General features: G+C 39.5%; 2 pseudogenes; both read right to left on the bottom strand.

The window, feature by feature from the left end:
• The window catches only part of LOC102502394 (olfactory receptor 10J3-like), a 4,566-nt pseudogene extending 102 nt beyond the window's left edge, over window positions 1-4,464 (bottom strand).
• A 2,755-nt stretch (window positions 4,465-7,219) lies between these two features.
• On the bottom strand, window positions 7,220-7,824 carry LOC106733935 (rRNA-processing protein FCF1 homolog pseudogene; annotated as a pseudogene).
• Between the last annotated feature and the right edge of the window lie 3,965 nt (window positions 7,825-11,789).

Raw genomic sequence — 11,789 nt, 5'->3', positions numbered from 1 at the left:
TGCAGCAGTGGGGTGATTACAGTGTAGGTCACTGAAATGAGTCTGTCCTTCCCCAGGGAACACTGGGACTTAGGCTTGAGGTAGATGATGGAAGCACAGTTATAGTGGTTGATGACCACTGTGAGGTGGGAGATGCAGGTGGCAATGGCCTTCTTCTGACTCTCTACTGAAGCAATCTTAGGGAGAGTGGAGTTGAGGAGGACATAGGTGATAAAGACCAGGCCCATGGCTAGGACAAGGACACAGACACCGACAACTAAGTTGAAGATCTCACTGACAGTGATGTCTGCACAAGCCAACGTCAGCAGGGATCTCACAACACAGAAGTGGGAGATGACAAAGGCATCAGAAGAAAGGCAGGCCAAAGACAGAAGCCACCTGAACAATGCCCATGACCAGGCCAATTCCCAGAAACCCAGATGCCAGCTGGGCACAGGTTTTCTTACCCCTGAAAACTGACTACAAGGGGGCTGCAAATAACTGTTTAAAGAACATACTACATGACCAAGAGCAGGAAACAGTTGTTGATCGCACAGATGATGTAGAAGAAGAGCTGGGTAGCACAGCGTTGGGTGGCAATGGACTGATGAGGCTTTAGGAGGCCAGAAAGCACATAGAGAATGATGGCCACAGTGAAGGAATGAAGTCTCAGAGATGAGCAGCATGCTCAGGAAGAAGTGTATGGTAGCATGAAGATGTCAGACTTTACCAATGATGGTCATGATGAGATATTGCCAGTCAGCAAGTATGAAGTCAGAAGGACAAAAAAGAGAACAAGCCTGTGCTACCACCCAAAGCAGGAGAAAACTAGAGTCACAGCAGTGGAATTTGCCCTCAGCGCTGAGGAATGGATGTCTGGATCTGAAAGAAATGGAAAAAGGAAAAAGAGAGGTCATGCTGCAAGAGTACAGGAGATTCCACAGCGCTCTGAGCAGCAATGGAGATTTCTGGATCTCTTGGATGATGTCCAAGGCATAGGGTTCACAGTGTTCTTCCACTGACAATGACCTCAGCCCTCTTAGAAATAAACAGAATGTTCTCATGATTTACCACATTAGGAGTAGGGAACACAGAGAGAAAAAGTTTCATCATAAAGTGGATGTGGAATTATTTTTTAAAATACCCTACTTGACCATTTAAAAGGTGGATTCAGGTCAAAGAAGAGGCAGATGCTGAGTGGTCCTGGGATTTTAGTTCTATGTTCACCCTTGACCTGATCCTTAATGACACATGAGACAGAGACATAACAAGGATGGTGGTTATCTAAGATTGATCTATTCATTTCTGCCTGCAAGAATTGCCAGCCCAGGCTACCCTGAGGACATTCCAGAACAGATACTCTCCTCAAATATCTGGAGTCCTGGAAGTTCCTGCCCGCAAGCCCTACTCCTTTATGTAGGAAAGATGACTAGTACAAAGCCAGGCTGACTACTTGGCTACCGTTTGGATTTGTTTCCAAAAATGAAGGTCAATGTTTTGGTCTTTTTTTCCTCTAGTTGCTACAATCATGAACAATTCTGCAATAGAAAACTTTGTAAGCATTTCCTGCCCGCAAGCCCTACTCCTTTATGTAGGAAAGATGACTAGTACAAAGCCAGGCTGACTACTTGGCTACCGTTTGGCTTTGTTTCCAAAAATGAAGGTCAATGTTTTGGTCTTTTTTTTCCTAAAGTTGCTATAATCATGAACAATTCTGCAATAGAAAACTCTGTAAGCATGCCATTTCACACATAAGTGAATACTAGAAAGTGTGAATGCAACGTCAAAGGCTATAAGCATCTCCTACTTTGATAGAGTGCCAAATTTTGTCCTATAAAATTTTTACAGAGTGATCGCTCAGAAAGAATGTGTCAAAATGCAATTTCCCATTGTTATGCCTCAAAGAAGAAACAGTGTGAAATGGGAGGCAGAAGGGCGCAGTGGTGAAAAGCACATCCTCTGGGGCCAACTGCCCAGGACTGAATGCTATTTATTCAAAGTCCTAACAATGTGGCCAGGAAGAAGTTACTTACCTGTGTCTCAATTTATTTATCTCTGAAATGGGCTTAATCATAGCATCTTCTTCACAAAGTTATTGAGAGGATTAAATTAGTTAACACATCAAAGTGTTCAGAAAAGTGTTTAGCACCTAATAAATGCCTATACTCTAGGTGTATATAAAGTCTGAGGCATCATAGCAGCAGAGACGTAGGTCGAGGGCTTAACCAGGAAGATTCCCAATGACCATTTTAGAGAGAGAATTAGAAGCTAACGAAAAAGGCAGTAAGCGTAAAACATTTGCATAAATATAATCTATTTTACAATTAGTTCAATGAGGTTATGCAATTGACTTCTTTTTCTGTTATAGTAGTAATACAATTCACAGCAGATTTTAGGTGAGCGAAATCCCAAAGAAAAGTTTTAATTCATGTATTCACTCATCAAATATTTCTTATTGCTTTACTATGTGTAAAGGTAAATGGATTTAATGACTAGTACATACTAATTGCTCAATCATTATTTATGAAATAAATAATGATTTGGAAAGAGTCTCTGATGTTAATTCACATCATTAAGGAAGAAAGGTAAATGAAAATGACAGTGCAGAGTGAAGAGTACTGTCAGTATGATGGAGATTCGTATAGGATGCCATGAAGGCAAAAAGGCGGGGCACTAACTCAGTCTTAGAGTCAGAGAATACTATAAAGAAAGTGTTATCCAAGATAGCAGGGGAAAGATGAACGAGGCCATGTCAGAAGGAGCATCAAGATGGAGGGACTAGCATGTGTAAGATCCAGATGAAGCAGCAGGAGAATCATTGCCAGTGGTTATTCTGGTCCATTCTGTCGCTCATAACAGAATTACCTGATCTGAGTAATTTCTAAAATAGAGGTTTGAGGACCAGCAGGTGGCATAATGGTCATGTCACTGGACTCCTCCATAGCTGACCAAGGTTAGAATCCCGGACCCAGTGGCTCACAACTCATGCCAGGTGCATGTGCATGAGTGCTCAACATCCTGAGAAGAGAGTAGAGGAGAAGGGATTGTGGTGTGGCCATCTTCCCTGGGGAGTGATTTCTTGCTGTTAGTTCTCTGTCTCTTTCCATCTCTCCGGTGAGTACATGTGCCCTATAATAAAAATCTCTCTTTCTGAAAAAAAAAAAAAAAGTGTGTTTAACTGAGAATTTGGAGGTTCAAAGGTCAAAGGTCTGACAGATGTCAGAAGGCAAGAGTTTGAGCAGAGGAGACTGTGTCTCTGCCTGTTTCTCCTCTGGTCTCATTTATTTTCTTTATAAACACACCAAGGATCAAACTTGGGGATCCCTCCCAAATACCTAGTGCCCTGGGCATTCCTTTTCTCGTCTCTGGTCCTTTGGGAGGGAAGTAGGGAAGATGATTAATGCAAAACCAGGCTGTGGGAGAGTTATTCAGGCTACCACATTGGCCATGTCTCCAGAAATGGAGGTCAATGGTTTGTCCTTTTGTCCAGTTTCTGCCACTATAAGCAATTTTACAAGGGAACATCACAAAGTTTCTGGGAAAATGAAATTAAAGTCTGACTTTATTTTGGTACAAAAAAAACTATAATCCATGCATAGTTTTTTTTTCCTTCAGAATATGCATTTTCCAAGAACTTTTTGAAGACTCCACCTCCCCCTAACAACAGAAAACTTTCTTAAGCACGTCATTCCACATACAGGTGAAAACAAGAAATTGGTACTTTATCACTTCCCAAAGACCTCGCCTTTCAACACCATAATCAAATTAAATCTCTTCTTCATAATGTAACCAAATTCCAAGCCATTAATTTGGGAGAGGAGAGGGGACACATTCAAAGAGCAGTGGTTAAGTACAGAGGCCCTAAAGACAGAGGAATCTTAGGTTGATTCTTATTCACTTTCAGCAAGGTCTGAGCCTCTCTGGAACATACCTTCTTCATCTATAAAATGGGTAACATTACTATTGAACTCATGGAATGAATTAGTGAATAAGTCACTGAGCAGTCAATAATAACATCGCAAAAAAAGTTGGCCATGATTATTATGATCGTTATTAGGGAAGATCATGTCCTGTTTTGAACACAGAATACGTCTAGGGGTATGAGGTTTGGGGCAACTTTAAAGAGGCTGAGTTCCTGTGACTTGCTGGGATTAGAAAGTGCTTTGGTGTGTGGGACTTTCCAAATGTGAATGTTGAATTTGATTGAACTGAATATGTCATCATGTCCTTCCTAGTATTATGTGAGCAGAATGAGCTGTATTAGCTCTGTTCACACCTTTCATGATTGTATTGACATGAATCACATCCCTTCTCTGCGGCTGCCGTGCGGACTTCAGAGTCCCGTCTTATCAGGCTGCTTGCACGGGGAAGTGCTTGCCACGCTTGCGAGTGCCTTGCTCCTGCTCTTTTCTGAGCCTTCTCGAGCTGTGTGGATGCGGAGCTCACCTGCACTGAATGAAAGTGATTGAGGATTTGTGTGGTCATTCCTCCTTTTTGTTTTACTGCTCCATGATTTAACTCATTTCTCTCTCTCTCACTCTCTCTCTCTCTCTTTGTTTAAATAACCTTTTAGGCCAACATACTTAGGAATAGCCCATTGTGACTTCAAATTTCACTTCCTTTTTACTGCATAACTCAGAGTGCTTTGTGCTGTCAGCACACTCCATGCTCTTTCTTGTTCTAATGCATTATTTTGCACTTCCTCACTGCCTCTTCCCTCCCACTATAAAGGGATTCCTGCCGTTTATTTTCATTAACTTTATATTTTCACAACTTTAAAGACTCTATGTTGTTTCATCAAGATAAATGACCATTTATTTTTATGGTCGTTTACTATCTAATCTTTCCATAATATTAAGTTGGAGCAAAAGTAATCGTGGTTTTTGCATTGTTGAAATATGTTGTTTGATATTGGATATATTCTTAAGTAAATGTGGTAATTCTATACATTGTTTTAATGTGCATTTCTTGCTTTATTTTTTTTGCTAATGACTTATTTGCTGTTTATTTTATATTTATTTTTGGCTGTGGAAATGATGTTAGACAAACAGCAAATCCCAGCAATTTTCTTATTGAGTTCAAAATGGGTCCCAAAGCAGCAGAGACAAACCATAACATCAATAACGCGTTGGCCCAGGAACTGCTAATAAACGTACAATGCAGAGGTGCTTCAAGAAGTTTTGCAAAGGAGATGAGAGCCTTGAAGATGAGGAGTATAGAGCCCAGCCATTGGATGTTGACAACAATCAACTGAGATCAAGCCGATCCTATTACAACTACGTAAGAAGTTGCCAAAGAACACATCGACCATTCTACTGCCATTCAGCATTTAAAGTAAATTGGAAAGGTAAAAAAGCTTGATAAGTAGGTCCTCATGAACTGACTAAAAAAAAAAAAAAAATTTAAACATTGTGTGTTGAAGTGCCATCTTCATTTATTCTATGGAAAAACAATGAACCATTACTCAACTGGATTGTGACATGCAATGAAAAGTTAGATTTTATACAACCACCAGTGATGACTAAGTCCAACTTAGTGGTTCAACTGAGAAGAAGTTCCAAAGTACTTCCCCAAGCCAAACTTTCATCAAAAACAAGTTTTGGTCACTATTTGGTGGGGTCTGATCCACGACAGCTTTCCAAATCCTAGTGAAGCCACTATATCTGAGAGGTATGCTTATCAAATTGATGAGATGCACCCAAAACTTCCATGCCTGAAACCAGCATTGGTCAACAGAAGGGGCGCAATTCTCCATGACAATGCTAAGTCACACGTCACACAACCAACACTTCGAAAGTTCAGTGAATTGGACTAGGAAGTTTTGCCTCATCCACCATATTCATCTGACCGCTTGCCAACTGGCTAGCACTTCTTCAAGCAATCTCAAAAACCTTTCACAGGGAAAATGCTTCTATAACCAGCAGGATGCAGAAGATGCTTTGTAAGAGTTCATCAAAACCCGAGGCATGGATTTTTATTCTATAAGAATATAGAAACTTACTTCTTGTTGGCAAAAATGTGTTGATTATATTGGTTCCTATTTTGATGAATAAAGATTTGTTTGAGCCTAGTTACAAGGATTTAAAATTCACAGTCCAAAACCCACATTTGCTTTTGTACCAACCTAGAGAGATAAAGGTTCTTCATTATTTAAAATGGCTCAGATGTAAGAAGTAGAACCTTTCTGATTTTTGTTAAAACAAATTAGTTTTTCTTTATATAAATGGCTTGTTCAGCCTCTAAAGAATGCATCTCCCTATAAAATCCATGCTACAGAGGTGATGCTTAATGCTGCTCTACTTTATTTTATTTATTTATTTTAAAATATTGGGAACCAGCGGTTAGTGTAATGACTACATCACTGGACTCCCACGTAGTTGACCACGGTTTGCGTCCCGGACCCGGTGGCTTGAAACTCACGCCGGGCACATGTGCGTGTATGCCCAAGATCCCAAGAGGAGAATTGAGGAGAAGGGATTGCAGCGTGACCATCCCCCCTCGGGGGTGATTTCTCTCTTTCTGTCTCTATGTCTCTCTCTGTCTGGTTAGCTCATGTGCCCTATAGCGAAAACCTCTCAAAAAATTTTTTATTTCTCTATATATTTGTAGTTATTTTTAAGCCATCAGGTCTGGGATTTGAAATGCCGTCAGTCAGTGGGAATTCAGTGCCTTAACCACCATGCCACCTGCTGGCCCCATTATTTAAAGACCCAACTTTTTAAAAGAATTATGTATTTATTTTATTTTATTTGTAATTATTATTATTTTTTTATTTGACCAGAAAAAAACAGAGAGAGAGAAAGCAAAAAAGCAAGTCACCAAGTCCAGGCCTCGAGCTGCTATCGACCATGTGAGAGTCCAGCGCTCCAACCACCACCACACCACCTGCTGGCCTTACTCTACTCTTTATAGATATCATTATTTACTCTTATTCACTGCCTCACAGTACACTTTCCTTTTCTTCAAGCTCTTGCTATATGTATTTAAACTGACTTGGACAATTCTTCTAGAGTCTTGCATTTCTGCACACCTTGTGAACAGAGGAACTGGCTGCTTTTCTTCGGACAATTTTTATTTTTTTTCAAAACAGCATTGAAAAGTAAGTGTACTTGACCATACTCAGCTCATTACAGAGCACATAGGTGAACAGAATAATAATTCATGACAGACAGCATGTTCAATGAACTGGCAACAGAGAAATTTGATCAAAGACAGGCAGAGGAACTTTGTCCTTTAAGAATTAGAACCGAGGGGCTCCATAATCATCTGGCACCCGCTCAGTGTTGTTTCTGTGGTTAGAAATGTACATGATAGGAACTCCTGGGATCTTCCGGACTCTTTGTTTAAGGTCTTGGTCAACTGTGGCCACGATGTAACTAACACTTGTGCTGAGTTACCCTCTGTACTAAGCAGTCATCCGCATAGGTTCCTTTATGTGTGCATAGTCATCGTTGAAATCTTGGATCCTTAGCGATCCTTAGAGCCACTTGATACTTTTGCCCCAATTTCTCAATTTCAGCCATTACACAGTCAGTTAGTTATACGTGGGATACACTTGGCATACAGACAGTCCATCATCAACTGCACTAAGTCCAGTTTGGCTTTAATGGAAAAGTTGATGAAGTTGGTATCAACCAGGATGTGGTAAGGTGGACCCAGCTGTGTATTATATTGAAAGAGTAAGCAGGAAGGGTGTTGGGGGACGTCTCTTTCCTTCAGCGTGCTAGGATTTGTCTTTTCTTTCTTTTTAGGTTTTAATCTATTCTTTTATTTAAGCCTCTGATCTCTGAGACTAAGCATTCACTTCATGGTCGCATACTTTCTTGTTTTCTTTTGTTTCCCCATGCTCACGCCACACTCAGGTTTCTTCTGGAATCACCCTTGGACAATTTTTTAAAAGAATATCTGTATAATGAACAATCCTAGAAGACAGAGATAGCATGTCTCTCTAGAGCAAAGAGCAGGCAGGCTTACTACACCATATAGCAGATTCATGTTCCCTAAACCCAGGGTTTTACTTTCTAACACAACTCATTGCAAGATGAATGCAATGCCCATATTCAAGTAAAGTACTTCAGATTTACATTTCCTGGAAAGATTTGCAAGCCGGAGAGCAAATATTATGTAAAAAATAAAAGATTAAGAAAAATTCAATAAGGGCCAGCAGGTGACATGGTGGTTAAGGCATGGGACTTGCCATTTGCGGTTCAAGTCCTGGATCTGATGGCTTGCTTTCTTGCTTTCTCTTCCTATCACTCTCTCTTTTTCTCTCGTGAGTACTCAAGTCCTGCAGCAAATTTAAAAAAATTAAAATAATGGTAAATAAAATTAAACAAAATTTTTTTGAGAGTTTTTCGCTATAGGGCGCGTGCGCTCGCCAGACAGACAGAGAGAGACATAGAGACAGAAAGCAAGAAATCACCCCCCAGGGGGGATGGTCACGCCGCAATCCCTTCTCCTCCATTCGCCTCTCGGGATCTTGGGCACACAAGCACACGCGCCAGGCGTGAGTTTTGAGCCACCGGGTCCGGGACGGGTCGACTACGTGGGAGTCCAGCGACATAGCCATTACGCTAACTGCTGGTTCCCAAATTAAACAAATTTTTAAAAAGACAAAGAAAAAAACCATATACCAAGCCGAGAGACTCCCTTTCCCTGAGTCTCCTTCTCCTTCTTTGATTCCCACAGCTTTGGCAAGAGGTTTATAAACACTCAAAAGAATGCTAGAGAACTTTTCCTGGGGTAGTGGAGAATCTTAAGAGAATACACTTATAGATACTTACAATTGCTCCCAATCAAAAATTATTTGTCACTTTATTGGGCTATAAACACAAACACATCCAAAGCTCCCAATGGACTATAAGAACTTTATTTTAGATATGAATGAACAGCTAATGTAGTTTCTAACAGAGAAGATCATCCTGTAGCAAAAAGACAAAATAAGAGAATTAAAATAAAAGGGAGAGCATTAAAGAGCATTAAAGAGAAGGCATTTAAAATATACATACATATATATATAAATAATATGCTTGTATATGTCTACATTTTTAATACTATCAAAGAAATGAGATGATAGAGTATGTTCATAAAATAAAAGGTTTCTGTAAAAATTAAAATTTGAAAAGGCAATTTCTTTTATTTATACATTTATAAATTGGAAGGAAATTTTGAGGAAGTCTTCCAGAAAATAAGAAGAAAAAAAATTAGAAAAGAGACAAAATAAGTAATATGAGGACCGATCAAATAGTTGTAGTGTCCAATAAATACGCTTTCCAGAACAAGCAAAAAGAGGGAAAAAAAAAGAGGAGAAACAACATCGAAGTAAATAGCATTAAAAAATACAGAAGAACACAGATTTCTAGATCGAGTGATTAATACAGCAGGGCAGGGGGGAATAACACACAATGAAAGGCATTGTTATGCAGCATCAAAATTCTGGGGGTAAATACAGTGCAAAAGGGGGCCAGCAGGTAGTGGTTAAGGCACTGGATTCCCACATGGTCTACAATGGTTGGAGTCCTGAATCCAGCTGCTTGAAAATCATGCCAGGTGGATGCACGTGCATGCTCAAACTCCCAAGAGGAGAATGGTGGAGAAGAGGACTGTGGCATGGCCGCTCCCCTTGGAGGGCGATTTTTCACTTCATTCTGCGATGCTCTCTGTGTTTCTTTGCTGAGCACACACATCCTATGACAAAAACCTTAGAAAAACAAAAAAACAAAGGTGCAGTTTCATTTGAATCTGTTTTGAATACAGATGTGGGGTTTTTTCCCCTTTCTTTTCCTGGAAGCTTTTAGGTATTTTGTTTGTTTGTTTGTTTGTTTTTGGTGAACCTATGTACTCACCAGAGAGAGACAGTGAAAGGGACAGTGAGAAATCATCCTCCAAAGGGGATGGGGATGCCACAACTCCTTTTTCTCCATTGTCTTCCTGGGACTTTAGGCACATACACACACACACACACACACACACACCCTGCCGTGATCTTCTTCTTCTACTTTTTCAAAGAAGTATTTATTTAACTTTATTTATTATTATTATCATTTTATTTGCCACAGACACCAGAGAGAGTCAGAGAGAAAGAGGGAGGGAAAGCAAGAACATAAGCTGCTGAGTCTGGGACTTGAACTCTGATTGACCATTCAGGCACCAGATGGGCTCCCCTTCCACCAGCCCCAGCATTCCACATGATCGTCAAGCTGCCAGGTCCGGGACTCAAACCACAGTCAGCCATATGGGAGTCCAGCACCTAACCAGATTTTTTTTTTTTTGAGAGGTTTTTGCTATAGGGCGCGTGCGCTCGCCAGACAGACAAAGAGAGATGTAGAGACAGAAAGTGAGAAATCACCCCCCAGGGGGGATGGTCACGCCGTAATCCCTTCTCCTCCATTCTTCTCTCAGGATCTTGGGCATGCACGCACACGTGCCTGGCATGAGTTTCAAGCCACCGGGTCTAGGACGCAAACCGTGGTCGATTACGTGGGAGTCCAACAACATAGCCATTACGCTAACTGCTGGTTCCCCTAACCAGATTTTTTTATCAGCTAAAATAGAATTAGAAAAAAATACAGCAATGCCTTCAAAATTATTAGGGAAAATTACTCCTAATCTAAGTGAATATATTCAGCAAACCATCCATGACATATGTGAATACAATAAACATATTTTCAGAGAAGCAACATTTTGATGAATTTATGTTCTTGGCCTCAGGAAGTTATAGAGGAGCTCTTCATCAAAATGAGGAATCTAGAGAACAGCAAAAATAACATAAGCAAGAATCAAAGGAATCCCAGTATGGTAATGAAGAAAAACTACAGGACTAAATGTTCAGAGCAGACTCTCCTAGAGAGTCACCCAATCCAGATTAGAAAAGGAGGGAAGAGGACTGCAGAACAGTGGTCTTAAGATTTAAAATAAAAATGAGATAACTAGCAGGCTACAAAAGTGAATAAATATAACCTAAGGAGATTATCTGGTAAGTTTGCCTATATTTAACTCTATCTATGGAGAAAATGGTTTTGAATTTGTACAGAACACTGGAAGACACATTAATTATAAATAATTGAAAACTAAACCACTAAAAGAATTCAATTAAAAAAATCAGTAAAAAAAAAAAAAGAGAAAGATTTGCACAGTAAAAGATGTGCCCTTATTGTTGCTACATGGCTTACCTGTAATACTATATACATACCATAATACAAAGGGTCTTCAAAAAGTACATAGAAAATTCAATTTATGAAAAAAAATCCATGCATAGATATCAAGAAATAAGTATCTAAACTAAAAGATGTGCCCTTATTGTTGCTACATGGCTTACCTGTAATACTATATACATACCATAATACAAAGGGTCTTCAAAAAGTACATAGAAAATTCAATTTATGAAAAAAATCCATGCATAGATTTCAAGAAATATATCTAAACTTGCACTTTAATTATATTTTTTCACAAACTCTTTGAAACCTCCCCCTCCCATAATGTATGCCCTGAAAATAGACTTAATTTTTTCTGAGAGGATGACAGAAGAAGTAGGTAAGTGTGTTTGTGTTCATGTGCACACAAATGGTGTTATACATGAGCTAAGGAATCAAGAGATAATGTCGAGCATTTAGAAATCAAGAAATACTTGTTACATGTAATATAGCAGAAATATGGAAGGACATAAAATAAGGGAAAACAGTAAAAGAGTTGAAAATGGCTGCCTCTTTTATTTATTTATCTATCTATTTATTTATTTACTTATTTATTTATTTTTTTATTTAGGAGAGGTTTTTGCTATAGGGCGCGTGCGTTTGCCAGAAAGACAGAGA

Source organism: Tupaia chinensis, unplaced genomic scaffold (assembly GCF_000334495.1).
Source record: "Tupaia chinensis unplaced genomic scaffold, TupChi_1.0 Scaffold146187_1, whole genome shotgun sequence".
Lineage (NCBI taxonomy): Eukaryota > Metazoa > Chordata > Mammalia > Scandentia > Tupaiidae > Tupaia > Tupaia belangeri.
Note: the sequence above shows the minus strand (reverse complement) of the source record. Positions and strands in the feature narration are given on the sequence as shown.